Source organism: Prionailurus bengalensis, chromosome B1, assembly GCF_016509475.1.
Source record: "Prionailurus bengalensis isolate Pbe53 chromosome B1, Fcat_Pben_1.1_paternal_pri, whole genome shotgun sequence".
In the NCBI taxonomy this organism is placed as follows: Eukaryota; Metazoa; Chordata; class Mammalia; order Carnivora; family Felidae; genus Prionailurus; species Prionailurus bengalensis.
Window position 1 is genome coordinate 38952680 of NC_057344.1, and position 12304 is coordinate 38964983.

At 37.2% G+C, this 12304-nt stretch overlaps 1 protein-coding gene across 2 annotated transcripts in view; it reads right to left on the reverse strand.

The window, feature by feature from the left end:
* PSD3 (pleckstrin and Sec7 domain containing 3) overlaps positions 1-12304 on the reverse strand; it is a 674080-nt gene that overhangs the window by 564172 nt on the left and 97604 nt on the right. The window lies entirely within an intron of this gene.

The window sequence follows — 12304 nt, forward strand, 5'->3', positions numbered from 1 at the left end:
CTGCTAGCTATTCCATCCAGCAGGTCCTATAGTCTTGACTACAGTTCAGTGCTTCCTTGCTTTTCACTGGATGAAAGGGTAGACCACAGTGCTAAATGCAAACAGCAGGTTGAAGAGAAAGAAAAATATGAAGTCTTTCTCCCTGACCTCAAGGAAAGCAGTTGCCATGCACTGTTGCCACGGCATTAGGGAAATAGAGAAAGCAGCATTCTAACAGGTGAGTATGAAGAGAAAGCACTAGTGAGGAGACAAAAGGCAAGTAGAGGTAAGCACTCTCCTGGAAGTGTGGGGAAGGGGAAGAGGTCAAAGCTTTTAGGGAAAAGGTCTTTGCTAATCCCTACCCATTTTCTACTCCCCTAATATATTGCAGTTCCTAACTAGAAGAGTTAGCAGAAAAATCAAAATAACACCAAGTTTCTGAAGTACTCTGTATCACATTAGAATATTTCTAAATATTCCTCCAAATTTCATCTTTTTGGTCAAAATGTACCTTAGATTCCAGCCAGCTAACTTAATACCTGATATAAATATGTCTTCTTAAACAAGGTATGGCCCAGACATGGAAGGTACATAGTTAGAGTGAAAGAAACATGTGCTACAAGGTCAGGCAGAACAGGGTTTATATCCTGTTTCTGCCATTTACAACTGTGGGACCCTGGATAAGTTCCTTGGCCTATCTAAGCCTTTTTTTCTTTATCTGTAAGATTAAAACAGAAGGATTAAAGACTGATTTATAACTGTATAAAGGTATAAAGGCTGACTTAGCATTGTAAGTTAATAGATACTCATTCCCTGGCTTTAAACAGTTCCAGTATCTTTAACTTCTACTTTAGTATCACCTCTGATGGGAAGATGAGGCATTTCATGCCACTGGTAGATAAAATTGAAAAATTACACATAAAGTCAAAATCTTCCTTAATGCATGAATAGGCAATTCAAGAAAAAATACCAACTCCTAATAAACATATGGAAAATATCTAAATCTTAACTCATAACCAGAGGAGTACATATTAGCCAAGTAATATCATCAGTTATGGGGACACAGGTACTGTATCATGTAATGCTGGCCAACATACATACGATCTTTCCAGAGAGAAATAACAATATGAATCAAAACCTTAAAAATATGTATTCTCTTCCATCTACCATTTATGCTTGTAAGAAATTTCCCAAGAAAATATTACGTGGATGTTCTTGACAGCACTGCAACAAAAAACTAAAAGCAAAAGACTGACGATTCAAATAAATTACAATATCTCCATATAATGGAAAACATAAAGTCACTAAAAATGCTTATCTTGGGGGGCACTTGGGTGGCTCAGTCAGTTGAGTGACTGACTCTTGATTTAAGCTCAGGTCATGGTCCCAGGGTCATGGGATCAACCCCTGCATAGGGCTCCATGCTGAGCGTGCAGCCTGCTTAAGTTCTCTCTCTCTCTCTCTCTCTCTCTCTCTCTCTCTCTCTCTGTCTCTCTCTCTGCCCTTCTCCCCATTCATTCTATAAGTTAATAAATAAAGCTCATGTTGGAAAAACACTTACAGTGCATATGAAATTTGAAGGGCTAAAAAACAAATGTTTTAAGAAGAACTGCTTATGAAAATGGACCCCATCTTACACCATACATAAAAAAATAAACTCAAAATGGATTAAAGACTTAAACGTAAGACCTGAAATCATAAAACTCCTATAAGAACACACAGGCCCTGACATCAGCCTTGGCACTGATATTTTTGGATTTGACACCAAAAGCAAAGGCAACAAAGGCAAAAATAAACAAGTGTGACTACATCAAACTAAAAAGCTTCTGCAAAGGAAAGAAAACCATCAACAAAATGAAAAGGCAACCCACAAAAATGAGAGAAACTATTTGCATATCATGTACCTGTTAGTACTCAATATCCAAAAAACATAAAGAAATACCAGTCAATAGCAAAGGAACAATCTAATTAAAAACTGGGCAGAGGAAGTAAATAGATATGTTTCCAAAGAAGATATCCCAATGGCCAACAAATACATAAAAGATGCTCAACATCACTAGTCATCAAGGAATGCAAGTAAAACCCACATTCTGATATCACTTCACAACTTATATAAACAGCAATCATCAAAAAGCCAAGCGATAACAAGTGTTGGTGAGGATGTGGAGAAAAGAGAATACTTACTTGTGCACTGCTGGTGGGAATGTAAATTGTAGCCACTAAGGAACAGAGTATGGAGATTTCTTAAAAAGTTAAAAATCCACCAATCCTAATTCTGGGTATGTATCCAAAGGAAATGTAAACAGTATATGGAAGAAACATCTGCATTCCCATGTTCACTGCAGTATTATTCACAATAGCCAAGATATGTTAACAACGTATCTATCAGTGGATAAGTGGATAAAGAAGATGTGGTGCTTATGTATATTTATACATATATATTATGCACATTATGTATGTTACATATAAATATTTATAAACATATGAATGTTGTATGTGTACATATAATATATATAATACATACATGCACAATTATATAATTTTATTTATAAAAATATGTATAATATTCAGCCATGAGAAAAAAGAAATTCTGTCATTTCCAACAACACGATGGATCTTGAGGATATTATGCTAAGTGAGATAAGCCAGAAAGAGAAAGACAAATACTGCATAGTATCACTTACATGTGCAATCTAAAAACAAAACACAAACTCATTTTTATTAAAATAATATTTAATATTATGTAAATAAATGTACACAGAAAGCCTTTAGATATACATTAAAATGTTATCAGTTGTTTCTTTAGGAGGTAGACTATAGATTAATTTATATTTTTTTTCCTTTGCTTTCCCTATTTTCTTATTTTCCTAAAATGAACACATACTACTATGTAACAGGAACATACCAACTGTCATAATTTATATATACAGCCTACAAAGGAAGGGGCCAAACTGAGAGTCTTACAATGATGTAACCAAAATGGACTTTAGAGTACAAACAAATGAAGAGCACACACTTTCCTGAGAATCTGGAAGTCAGATGTTACAATAATACCAAAAGAAACAACTGATCATCAGTAGCTAAGACTGCCATGCTCAATTGGGCCAGGCTCCCTGCTGACTTCAGGGAGTTATTCAGGGATTTAAGGACCTAAATCTGGCACCAGGTAAATGCCATAGGCTTGATAAGAAGTCCAGAGGGCATCATGGGCAAAATTAAAAACCAGCACCGCACACCCACACACAGTTTCCACACTTGTCCCACAGCAGCAAATCCATAACAGACCTTGAGTAAACTAGGAAAGAATACGTGAAACACTCAAAATACCTTTGAAAATTACTTTGCATTGTGACTTTTCTTAAAACGTCAAACCCTAACCAAGCAAGGAAAATCAAATGATTTTGCTCAAATGTGAAAGTAGAAAAGGAAATGTGAGGGTATACTCTTGCTAAGATTTGAAAAAACAGAAATCTGACAAATTATCAGCCACATAAGTTTCAATTTGCCTCTTCTCCTTCTCATCTCTATAAACCCTGAGACAGCTAGCTCTATACTCACTGGACCAGCCAGCCTCAGTCAGCTCAAGGTGGGGTTTACACTGAAGGCTTATGTTCCTAGATCCCCACTGCTGCCAGTCTGGGCTCTCCTCACGCTTCAGATCACTGCTTTACTTCCCACTTCTGAGAAGCACCAAAGCCGGCACACTTTTTTCTTACCATCCTCCCTGCCTCTCCTCTTCTCAATCCCTGTTTCTCATCTCTCTCGCTGATAGTGACTCTTCCTGTCAACCTCTCCCCCTTCCTAGTTCCTTCTAGAGTTAGTGATATAACTTCAGTCTAGTCCTCCCACCACTGTGGGCCTATTTTCTCATCTGGAGGATGAGAGGATGACAAGAGATTTAACATCCTTTCCCTGCTTTAAAATTATGTGATTTCATGACAGACAAACAGATCACTAAACAGAAGAACCACCAGGACGTTGAGGGCAAGAAGCATATGTCCATTTTTACTTTATTTCCAAATAAATGTTTCCAAAATGTCTACTGTAAAAATAGTATATTCAGGGGTGCCTGGGTAGCTCAGTCAGTTGGGCGTCTGGCTTCAGCTCAGGTCATGATCTCACGGATTTTGAGTTCAAGCCCCATGTCAGGCTCTGTGCTGACAGCTCAGAGCCTGGAGCCTGCTTCTGATCTGTGTCCCTCTCTCACTCTGCCCCTCTCCCGCTCAAGCTCTGTCTCTCTCTCTCAAAAATAAATAAAACATTAAAAAAAAAAGATTTAAAAAAGTATATTCAACTAGATCCTGGCTCCATATTCTAATTTTTATACACTGTGATTAAAAACAGAATGTCTAGCTTTGCCTTTGAATTCTGTAATTCTTTCCATTCATAATGAGTAGTTTTTACATGAAGTCAACTGAGTTTTGTATTGAGCAGTACATTCTTAGTCAACAAGAGAACTTCAGGCATTTGGACTAACAGAATCAAAAGTAACTTTCACTCCAAAGAAATAAATTACTGTTTTGGTATGTTCTACCCAATATTTCTTCAAGAAAAATATTTTATTATTTTATTATTAATATTTATTACAGCTTTTTATAAGCAAAGTATTTATTCTGATATTAAATAAGTCATGCTTTTCAAAATATAAAAGAACACCATTTTTTGGATGTTAATTTCTTTTTTTAATTAATTTTAATTCCAATGTGTTAACATATAGTGTTATATTAGTTTCAGGTGTGCAATATAGTGATTCAACAATTCTATACATTATTCAGTGCTCATCATAAGTGTACTTTTAACCTCCTTCACCTATTTCACCCATCCCTCCCCCATCCCAAAAGAATACTCTTCTACCTGTAAAGTATATTTATGAAAAAGTAGGTCATTAGGTTCTTTATTGTGTAAATAAGTGGTTTTTGGTTTTTTTTTCTGTGCTATAGAAACAAACCTCCAAAGCATTGAGCAGTACAATACCCTTATGCAGAAGTCAGATTTAACCTCGACTGAATTAATTAGGAGATATTTATTATATACTTATATATGTTTTAGCAGGTATTATGGATAAGTGAAAACTATAACAAGATCCTTTACATCTCACATGGAAATCAAATGTATCCACATGATAAATACCAGGCAAGGTATTTATATTTACGTATGCCAATTACTACCATATGTCAAAAACTACATGAATCACTAGGGATGTGAATAAAACTCCACCTCTGCCATAAAGGTCTCACAAGCCAGTAAGGAGCCAGTCCCTCATAATCCAGATACAACTAACCTGGCAGCTCCTAGCACGACCATTGCACTTACAGCAGGAAGTCCAGTACCCTTCCCAAGAAGGTGACAGCTTGTGGACTACAAGGAGAGGTAACGAGATGGGGGTATATTATTTCATGGTCACTACCTGTCATTTCTCATATTGTGGGAATCAATAAAGTAAAAGCAGCATCTTGTTTGGTTGGTTGATTTTTATCAGTCTGACAATCTTTGTCTTTAATTTAGTCCATACACATTTAATGTAATTATAAATATATTTGGGTTTACATCTACCATCTTATTTTGTGCTAGTTATCCCATCTATTTTAACCTCCTTTCTTGCCTCTGTGCCCTTGCAAGTATGGAAGCTGTATGCTCTGTTTCTATACCTTTGTTATCCCAGAAATTACAATAAAACATAAAGTTAATCAATTCTTTTACTCTTATGGCTGATCTTAAAACACTTTTACACTATTTACACCCTTCACCACTTCTATTCTCAATTCAAAATACTGAGCTTCAGTCATAATGGATTTATATGCAGTTCCCTGAACAACTTACTCAGCCTCTCATCTCAGCCTACTTGGCTGCTCCTTCTAACTAGAATGTCACCCATCTTCTCCTCACACCTCCTTCCCAGTCTGGCTTAACCCTGCTCACCTCTCAGCCCTGAGCTTCTCGGGGAGTTCTTTCTGACCTCACAGTAAGTTCACTTGGCTACATCTGTCTTCCCTCCTACTAGCCATCAAGCACTAACATTCAAGGACTGTTTTAAACACTAAACTCCAACAGATAAGGGCCTACCTGGACTACTTGCTAAACCCTCAGCACCACATTATGGGTGTTCAATAAACATGTGATGAACAAATGAGTGAACACAAAGTTTCAAAACATACAAAAATCAGGATGGAAACAAACCAGGCCACCAATTACCCAAAATGATAAACAAAGTCCACTCATTACAGAACAAAAAGACCTACCTTGGTGAATAAGACTGAAGGCTCTGGTGCCAGATGAAAAATTGAAACCTAGATGCTACTACTTATTATTGGACAAGGTACTTAACTGCCCTGTGACTTTAAAAAATGAGGACAATCATAAAACAACCTCATTAGGTTGTTGTAAGGAATAAACTAGCTAATATTTGAAAAGTACTTAGAGCATTTTTTCTTAGGATTCTGTGTGTACATTTACAATAGGGGCTGAAAATCTAGTTGTTAAATAGCAAAATTTAACTAACACTGTTATTAGGGGGCGTCTGGGTGGCTCAGTTGGTTAAGCATCCAACTCTTGGTTTCAGCTCAGGTCATATTTCACAGTTCCTGATATCGAGCCCCACGTTGGACTCTGTGCAGAAAGCATGGCGCCTGCTTTGGATTCTCTCTCTTCCTCTTTCTCTGCCACTCCCCTGCTTGTGCTGTCTCTATCTCTCTCAAAATAAATAAATAAACATTAAAAACAATAACTGTTATTAGGCCCTTTTTTAAAACCTGGTTACCATACATTAAAATAATTTCCTGTAATGCCTTTAAGATACAGATTTATAACCCATAAAGACAACATCACTGTAATTGAATACTAGAAAACAATCAACATGAATCATCAAAAAAAAGTTGAACATTAAGTACATGCATTTAAAATATATAAAAGGGAATAACATTTTTTTAAAATTCCATAAAAAATGGTCTAAAGGAACCATCTGACCTTTTTAAGGAACATGTTTCAATGTTTTTTTTTTAATTTTTTTTTCAACGTTTATTTATTTATTTGGGACAGAGAGAGACAGAGCATGAATGGGGGAGGGGCAGAGAGAGAGGGAGACACAGAATCGGAAACAGGCTCCAGGCTCCGAGCCATCAGCCCAGAGCCTGACACGGGGCTCGAACTCATGGACCGCGAGATCGTGACCTGGCTGAAGTCGGACGCTCAACCGACTGCGCCACCCAGGCGCCCCTCAATGTTTTAAATGTAATAAATTTATAAGTTTTATTATAATTGCTTAATTGTAGCTATAGAAGATATTGAGTTTTCAAAATTTCTGCACTATCCAAAAATATTATCCAAAGAATGTAATCAATATTCATTATTATCCCATACAATAGATAAAATATTTTAAACAGTTTTTTTTTTTTGGATTTCTTTTCTCTCTAAATATTTAAGTATTAGAATGATGTATTTTAGTACCATGAAATGTCTCCAAATCAATTCTAATTCTCTGTTCCTGATTTTGGGTGGCAAGTCACTCTATAACCTTTTCTATTTTTTCCTAGAAATCAATCAACTATTTCCCAATTAGTTTGATTTTAATGGATATCTTGTGACTGAGCTAATAATATTATGTTACAATCATTTAATCAAGTTTTTCTATTGATAATCCACCTCATTTTATTACCCAAAATTCTATTTAAAGACTAAGATTCCCATTGTGTCTCAAATTCCTAGGCCACAAGATGCTGGGTAGCAGAGCAACAAGTCTTTAAAATCCTCAATTGATAAAGAGGTTCATTAACTCTGACTGACTGTGAAAGGTCACACTGAACTGGGAAGGTTTTATTTTAAAAAGAATTATCTGGGGGGCACCTGGGTGGCTCGGTTGGTTGACTAACAGACTCTTGATTTTGGCTCAGGTCACGATCCTAGGGTTCTGGGATCGAGTCCCATGTTGGGCTCCACGTGGAACATGGAGCCTGCTTAGGATTGGTATTCTCTCTCTCTCTCTCTCTCTCTCTCAGAAAAAAAAAAAAATTTTTCTGATACTTTCACATACATAGAGATGGAGCACCTCTACATTACCAGTAAAGGTTCTTGGAGAAACCACATTAATAAATAGATAAAAATGAGAATTAGAATTTCAATTATAAAATAAACAAAGGCACCTAAAAATAGCTTTATTTTCCCCTTTGGTGTTTAGGTTTTTACTTGTTTCGGTTTTACTTTGTTTTTGCTACCAGGTATAGAGTATTTCATAACTAAGTAGCACCTTGCTTACATGGATTTTCTCATTTAATCCTCAGAACACTCCTGCAAGGTTGGTATTATTACTCCATTATATACTATAAAATACTCTCAAAAGATTCAAAAAGGTCTGTCTGGCTCTTCACCTCACTACAGATTTTCATAAAGCCTACCAGCTCTTACCTAAGGTAAGGTGAATGTCAAATCAACACAAAATGTTCACTGTTTGAAAAAGATCTCACAAGCATGTTTTAATAGTGCTCTATTTCATTTATCTGATTGGTATATATGTTACTAATGCTGTTTTTGAAGAATTAAACATACTTTACTTATTGCTGAATGCCCCTAAAAGATTCTTTAAACCCAGTGGACCTACTTCAGCCATTAAGAGAGCATGTAAGAGAAGACTAAAATAAGCCAGGAATGAGAAAATGAGGTAATGTTCTGTCTCTGTTGTGTATTGGCTGTGAACACCTGAGGGAAATCAGCTAACTTTTTTGAACACCACACAATGGGCCCAGTATGAGGGTGCTACCGCAGGGATAGTAATGCTTTGCTGCCTACCTCAGAGTTGATGGCAGGATCTAACAACATAGCATGTGTAAAAGTACTTGGTAAATTACACCTAATACCATATTAATAAACAGCATTTCTGATATTTTTTAAAAAGCAAATATTCTGAAGAGATGTAGCTTAAATTTTAAAATTACAAGAAAAGAAATGGGATTCAGAATATGGAAATTGGTTTGTTTGTTTTTAAATCTGCTTTGCAAAATCAGCTACAATTGCATGAGGTAAATCTGAACATACAAATCTACAATGCCAAGCATTTGGGGCAACTGGGGTAAACACTGAACAAAACAATCTTTAACTGCTACATATCTTTGTATCTTTTGCATCTAATAGTATCTGGCACACAACAAACACCAAGGAATGGTAGATAAATAAATGTATGCATGAACAAGTTAGGTGTACAAAAATGATCAGAAAGAGACTTGTCACTAGAAAGTTACTTGCATAGTGACCAAATAGAACACTCTGGTTGTTTGCAAAGACTTGCTTGACTAAAGGTACCCTGTTCAATCTGCTCCACTACAACAGTGCTTTTAAGGAGATGCAAACAAAAGCAGTAAAGTCCTGGCCCAAAACTCCTAAATCAGATACACCTGCCTGTTATCAGAGACATAAAACTGAAAACAGATGAAAACCAGGCAAATCCCTAATTTTAAAAATAAGTAAATCCCACGTGTAAAACCTGCTTTTCATCAATCAAATGAATCAGGAAAGGCGCATTTCTAGGCCATTACCCTTGGGTCAAAGTGGCACTTACAAAATGCCTTAACTAATTAGTCTAATCATCGCTTCTGTTCCACATGGTTGTAATTGCCTAATTACCTAACTCAAAATGTTCACCCAACCTCCATATGCCGAGCCCCTCCACAGCTCTACCTCCTTCAACAATTTTTCCTTAAGAACATTTAGTGACACCACCACTTACAGAAACAAGGATTGATTTGAGACTGCGGAAGAGACCCTAAAGTTTTGGTATTTTTCCTTAGAAATTTTTAAGGAACAGAACTTAAATTTCTAATCCTTCAGAAATATACAAATAAGACTAGGGAAAATAATTTTGGTTTCTGAAATTCTCTTAATCATCACTTTAAAGATCTGTAGCAAATGGAGAATAGCAGAACAAAAAGCACGTTTTTTGCCCCAGAAGGTGAGTAAGGAAGGTATGTGCTTGCTGGACTGGAGCCTGCCATTTGGCCTGGGGGCTTCAAAACCAACTGCATACTTGGGCCAAGCAAACCATTAGGGCTGTTTCAGTATTCTACATCAGCAGTGGCCAGCACAGTGAGGACACCAGCTAACAGTAGCTTGTGTTCTGTATTCATCTCTTTTCAAGCTGCCTCTATTCAATTCCTCCTGTTTTAAAGTTTCTCTTGGGAGAAAACAAAAACCATGCCAGAAAGAACAACAGCCATGACTAAGAGAAACCAAAGCACTGGTTAAGGATGAGTAACCAGCATTGGTAAGCATCTCCTGAGACCCGCTAGCCACTGTGCTTACCTGTTAGAAGCACATTATGGGAAGAGGTTTAGTTTGCCCTATAACCTCAGGAAGCTGTGCTGGGCCACTCAACTGATTTCTTCTGATCTGGGCCTCTTTTTCACAGGCACTTCAGAATGAGGTTTTTGATAAAAGAGAAAAAAAAAAAAAAGGAACAGAGACAAAGCAGTATCAAAGGTGCAGGGACCACCCAAAGACAATGTGGCTAGCTATCTAGGGTTTTGTTTTACTTTTACTATGTTAGAACGCCAAAGAAAAAACACTCATTCTAGGAAAAAAAAGAAAAAAAAATTACCCAGGAAAACAAGAATAAGGTAGATGATTTAACGAGAATACCACAGATTAGAAAATGTTACAGCTGTCAATAAATTAGGGCAGATTTCTTTAACTGAGGTCTGATTACATTTTCCATAAAATGCAGCTGATGCAGTTTCTTCCCACATAATTTGTATTTTAAACAAATTTAAAAATCAACAACGTATATCCTAACAAGCAGGATTTGCTGTTGTCACTTTAAGCCTCCTCCCACCCTGCCAAACCAAGGGCCTATCATATGCCTTAACACTGTGCTAGAATAAATGATGAAGAGATGATGTCTAATCCTATTCTCAAGAAGTCTAGGTGGAAGGAACTAACACAGAACAATATCAACAAGAGTGCTAAATCTCAATAATGGCAATTCCATCCATTGTATTAATCAAGCCAGAAATCTATTTCATTCCCTTTCTCTTTGTCCATCAGTAATCAGGTTCTACTCATCTACACAGAATGTGGCTTATTTGTGTGTATCACAACTGCCACCACTCCCATCCAAGAAAGCTTCCTTTCTCACCTAAAAGAGCTTCCTGAGTGGTCTCCCTGCTTCCCTCCTACAGTGTGAGAATGGAATGAAGAGTGATCTTTTTAAAATGCCAAACTGCTGGGGTGCCTGGGTGACACAGTTGGTTAAGCATCCAACATCAGCTCAGGTCATTATCTCATGGTTCGTGGGTTCAAGCCCCGCGTAGGGTTTTGTGCTGACAGCTCAGAGCCTGGAGCCTGTTTCAGATTCTGGGTCTCCCTCTGTCTCTGCCCCTATCCCATTCACTCCCTGTCTCTGTGTCTCTCTCTCAAAAATAAATAAACATAAAAAAAATTTTTAATGCCAAACTGCTTAAATCCATTTCACGACTTCCCATATCCATAGGATAAAATCCAAGCACCCTACTGCACTATCTGGCTTCTGCCTACCTTTTAAGCTGCTTCCCTCCATTCCATATCTCCCCATCTTAATACCTCCTTACTCACTTCTTTCCATTCTTCATATGCTAAGCTTAGCCTACCCCTGGCCTCTGTGCTTGCTATTCCTCTATATGGCATATGTTTCTTCTGGCCAGCCCCATTTCAGTTACCACCTAGGGCCTACCTAGGGCCATGCATGTGACCATGTGACTCAGACCTAGCCAAGGTACTCCTTTCCCTTTGCCTACAGAAATAGACACATAACTCAAGCTAAGCCTATCAAAACTAAGCCTAGGAACTTCGCTGGAAATATGGGCAACAAGCATGCCAGGGGGCCAGATGATAGGTAAGGGTACTATATACTAAACAGACACTATGCTGTGGCATGCATGCATGCATCACGAATGAATGAATTAATGAATAAATAACTAAATAAATAAAGGCTGGTCCCACTCCCCTCTAGTTCAGTCCTAGAGACAAATCTCTCTGGTATATCAGGTTCAAGCTGAAGAAGAAAAGATACAGGACAAAAAGGAGTCAAGTCTCTAATCCTGGCTTAGCCAATTACCAGCCATGTGATCTTGAATAAATGAATTTACTGTTGTAGTTCTCAGTTTCCTCATGGATAAAAGTATCAAAGTAGGACTAGATCTTTTCTAGATCTAGATCTAAACATTTTAGCTCTGTGATTCCACCACCTTTTTTTTAAAGGTGTAAAGTTAGGATAATAGCTAAAATGAAGCCAGCCCTAACCTGTATCACCTAAAAACTACACGTTTTCGTCTGACTCTATATGATGGTAGGTAAAATGTCAATGGTG